This window comes from Dermacentor variabilis, chromosome 7 (assembly GCF_050947875.1).
Source record: "Dermacentor variabilis isolate Ectoservices chromosome 7, ASM5094787v1, whole genome shotgun sequence".
NCBI lineage: Eukaryota > Metazoa > Arthropoda > Arachnida > Ixodida > Ixodidae > Dermacentor > Dermacentor variabilis.
The window spans coordinates 68641033-68645423 of record NC_134574.1 but is presented as its reverse complement, the minus strand read 5'-3'; the positions used below and the strand labels follow the sequence as shown (position 1 = coordinate 68645423).

Here is a 4391-nt window from a genome sequence, read left to right as displayed (position 1 = left end):
CCACCGGGAGCCGAGTGCCGCTCTCGAGTGGAGTGAGATGTGTCACGCGTTGCAGTCTCACCGGACGTCGCCGAGCGGGAACAGTCGCGTTTGCTGTGAGCTCTCGGCTCCCGTGCCGATCCGATCTTGTCCTGTATAATGACCTGTATATAGTGTATAAAGTCCCTTTCGTTATTCTCACCGACGCCTGACTCGGAGGCTTCGCTACCAACGCTCTGTCACGAAACGGGTGACGAGCACTACGGGACCACCTCAAAGTCGTAATAGTGGTGGCAGCGGTGCCAAGTCTTAACAGTGCCAAGAGGAGGAGGAGAAATAAACATTTATTGATGAGGAAAAAAAATATAAAAAATAAAAAAAATGGCGGAAGGGAGCGGTGCAGGGTGGGTCCCTATTCCAAGACTCCAGTGGCCATCGCGACCCGCCCAGCTTGGTCCAAGAGGCCCTTCTGGGCCTCGAGGTCAGCAAGAGTGAGGATGGCCTCCCAGGGCTCCCTTAGCAAGGTGAGTACCAAAGGTGAATTAATGGCATGAGGTCTTTTGGCGCACTCCCATGTTACGTGAGGCAATGAAGGCCATGACCCGCACCACGGGCAAGAGTTAGTGTACAAGGTTGGGTTTATTTTATGGTATCTACCCAAATGTGGGTAGGTATCCGTCTGTATTCTTCTATATTTTTGCGCCTCCTCTACATTGAGTAGCCTGTGTGGTGGGGCGTACTGTTGCCGGGTTCTTCGCTGGTGCTCCAGTATATCGCGGACCAGTAGGTGGTCGTCTTTTTCATCGTTGTGCGTATCTCCAGCTCGGTTAGTAAAGCCTCGAGCTAGAGTGTGTGCCTGTTCGTTTCCCGAGATACCCTCGTGGCCAGGACACCATAAAATTGCATGATCTTCTTTCAATGTGTCGCCTATGATCTTAAGGGCGACTTGTGGTATGTTGCCTTGTAGATACATTCTGCATGCCACTTGTGAGTCGGACATTATTAAAGCTGAGCTGTTTTGTTTTTCCTTGTATGCGATAGCGAGAGCAATCGCCGCTGCTTCCGCTGTTGCAGTGCACCTAGTGCGTATCGAGGCTGATGTGTGAAGCGTTCCGTGGCGTGTGGGTTGAACTGCCACTATTACATGTCCTTTGCTAAATCTAGCTGCATCAGTATACATTACGTCTTGATTACTGCCGAAGGTTTTCTGAAGATGTTTAGCTCTCGCTTGTCTTCTCGCTGTGTGATAAGTTTTGTTCATATTGCGTGGGATTGGGGAGACCACTATGCGCTCGCGTATTGGATCCGGCATTGCGGTCGTTTGTTCCCTAGAGTACTGCGGTCGCAATGGGTAGCCTAAACGCGACAGAACGTTTCTACCTGTGCTTGTGAGGCATAGTCGTTCTCTTTGTGTCATGAGAACGGCTGCTCTTAACTCTTCAAATGTGTTGTATATGCCTAGAGCTTGCACCCTCTCGTTTGCCGCATTCTTAGGAAGCCCAAGCGCTGCCTTATACGCGCCACGTATTAGTAGGTCGATTTCTTTGATTTCCGAAGGGGTTAGCTCTTGATATGGTAGTCCGTATGTTATTTTGCTAAGAATAAAAGCCTGGACTAGTGTTACGGTTTCGTTTTCGTGGAGCCCTTTACCTTTCTTTGTAATTCTGCTTATTAATCTAGCGATGCTCCTCGTGCTTGATTTTAGAGTCGCAATGGTGTGAGTGGCTTTTTTGTTGCTTTGTAACCATAGTCCTAGTATTCTGACCATATTTCTTTCTTGTAACGTCTGGTCACCCATAGTTAGGTGGATGCTCGGTTTGTTTCTGTAGTTACGCCCGTGGATCCGGATAAACTCAGATTTTTCCGGAGCGCATTGCATACCGTTTTGTTCTGCGAAGTCCTTCACCGAGTCGATAGCCTCCTGGATAGTTTGTTCTTTTTGCCCTAACGAGCCTTTGCAGGCCCATAACGTGATGTCGTCTGCGTAAAACGCGAAGTTGAGGTCGTTAATTTTCTCTAGTTGTCGTGCCAAGCGATTCATTGCGACATTAAATAGAAGTGGTGAGAGGATGGCCCCCTGTGGTGTGCCTCTGTTAGGCATTGGGAGTTTGGAAGATCGAATATTTTCCATACCTATTGTGGCTTTACGTCCAGTAAGGAAAGAGCGGATGTAATTGTGGATCTTAATTCCACAGCCCATTCTTTCGAGCTCTTCAAGTATGAGGGTATGGGAGATCGTATCAAAAGCGCTTTTTAAGTCAAGCGCTGCTATGATGTTCTCTCCCCCTGTAGGGACATTTTGCAGCACGTCATCTCGTACCCTTACGAATATGTCTTGTGTAGAAAGATTTTGTCTGAAGCCGTACATGTTGTGCGAGAGAAGTTCGTGCCCTTCGATATAGCTGGTAAGCCTGATATGAAGGACCTTTTCGAAAAGTTTGCCTAAGCAGGAGGTTAGAGATACTGGCCTGAGATTCTGCAATGTTCTTGCTTTCCCCGGTTTAGGTATTAATATGATGGTCGCTTCTTTCCATTGATTAGGAAGCTCTCCCGTTTCCCATATTTTCTCATTGAAGTACCGGGTTAGGCGTTCCAGTTGCTGATCACTCATATTTTTTAACATAGCATTCGTGATGCCGTCCTCACCTGGGGCTGAGTTACGTTTTAATGCTAGAGCGGCGGCATATACTTCTTGTTTCGTTATGGGTGCATCAAGCTTGGGATTGTCCATGCCTTTGTACTCTCTCTTATCGATGTTATCTCCTGCTGTACCGATATATCTGTCTGCCAGGGTTTGGATCAAGGATGCGTCATCCCCCTTAAATTCTCCTACCAATGTGCGTAATGCTCTAGTAGTGACTGTTTTTGTATTGTATGGATCAAGCATGCTCCGTAAAATTGCCCATGTCTTGGTTGTTGAGAGCGTTCCTCGTAACGAGTCACAAAATTGTATCCAGTTGTTCTCTTGTAGTTGCCTAGCATACTCATTTGCTTGTTCTGTCAGTTGCTCTATTCTAACTCTGAGCTTTCTGTTTAAGCGCTGTCTCTTCCATCGTTTAGTAAGACTTCGCCTGCCTTCCCACATATGGACGAGGTGGGGATCCACTACCGGTGTTTTCTCGCTTAGTGCGTCGTGCTTTGTGTTAGTTTGGTATGCCTGCATCATTTCGTCTACCCATTCTTCTATTGTATTTATTGGATGCTGAGGGATCGGGTAATGTCTATATGCAGTCCAGTCTGTAAGTTTCGCGTTTCTGAAAGGCTTCTTTAATTTGGGAGTCGTAGTGGAGTAACTAATAATATAATGGTCACTTCCCAGATTTTCATCCAGGTTCCTCCACTGTCCCTCTTTTACGTTAAATTTAAAGGTGAGGTCTGGGTACGTGTCTCCACAGACGCTATTTCCAAGTCTCGTGGGGGCGAGGGGTAAGGTCTCTAGTTGCATGTTATATTTCTCTACTGCTTCTACTAGGTTTCTGCCCTTTTTTGTATTTGTCCTATAACCCCAATTGGTGTGGGGAGCATTAAAATCCCCGACTACAATCAACCTGTCTTTTTTTTCCAGATGTCCAAGCGCCCATTCAAGCATCTCGGGAAACGCAGTCTGCCGTTCTTTCGGTGGGCTGTACACGTTGCCAATAAACGTTTTGGTTTTACTCCTTTTTGTAGTGTGTAATTCGATCAATTGGTGCTCCGTTGAGCATTGGGGATAGTAGTGTTCACTGGCCGCGATATTCTTGTGCACCAGCGTCGCCACTCTAGGATACATGGGATTTTGAAAGGTGTAGTAGTCTCTAAGCTTAACTACTCCCTTTCCAACTTCCTGAAGACAGATGACGTCCGGTTGAATAATGGCTGCGTCTAAATAAGCTTGTAACGCTGCCGCTCTTTTCTGAAAAGAGCGGCAGTTCCATTGCCATATCTCAGCGGTGTCCGTGGTTCGGGTTTTTTTACTGGCCATGGTTAGCTACGATTTCGGTATCCGTCGAATCGGAAACAGCCCCGTTTTTTACCTTTCTCGCCGTCGGTGTTCCGGGGTTACTGCTGGCTCTTTTGCGTGATGTTTGCTGCAGTTTAGACATTTGTTCGTCTACATAAACTTTGTGGTTCTGCACCTCAGCAAATAACTGCTGTTGAAACGTTTGCAGAGCCTGAATTTGTTCTACTACCTGATTCATCATTCTTTCAATGTTGCTAATTGTTGTCTGTTGGGCGGCAGGTTTATCCCCTTGTGCTGGTTTAGCTTGCCCAATTTTGGTATTCTGAAACTGTGCCTTCAAAGCTGCCATCTCTATTTTAAGTTCTTCTACTGTTTTTTTAAGCTGACGATTTTCAGAAAGGATTCTTTGGTACTCAGGGTTTGCGGTTATTGGAGCCCCTTTACGTGCCATCCCCGCCCAGCTCACCTTATG

At 46.7% G+C, this 4391-nt stretch overlaps 1 long non-coding RNA gene across 1 annotated transcript; it reads left to right on the top strand.

The window, feature by feature from the left end:
• The first annotated feature begins 323 nt into the window (after positions 1 to 323).
• Positions 324 to 3641, top strand: LOC142587504 (uncharacterized). Its single transcript, XR_012829557.1, has 2 exons — positions 324 to 503; positions 3545 to 3641. It is a non-coding gene; the product is annotated as an uncharacterized LOC142587504 (long non-coding RNA).
• Positions 3642 to 4391: the final 750 nt, after the last annotated feature.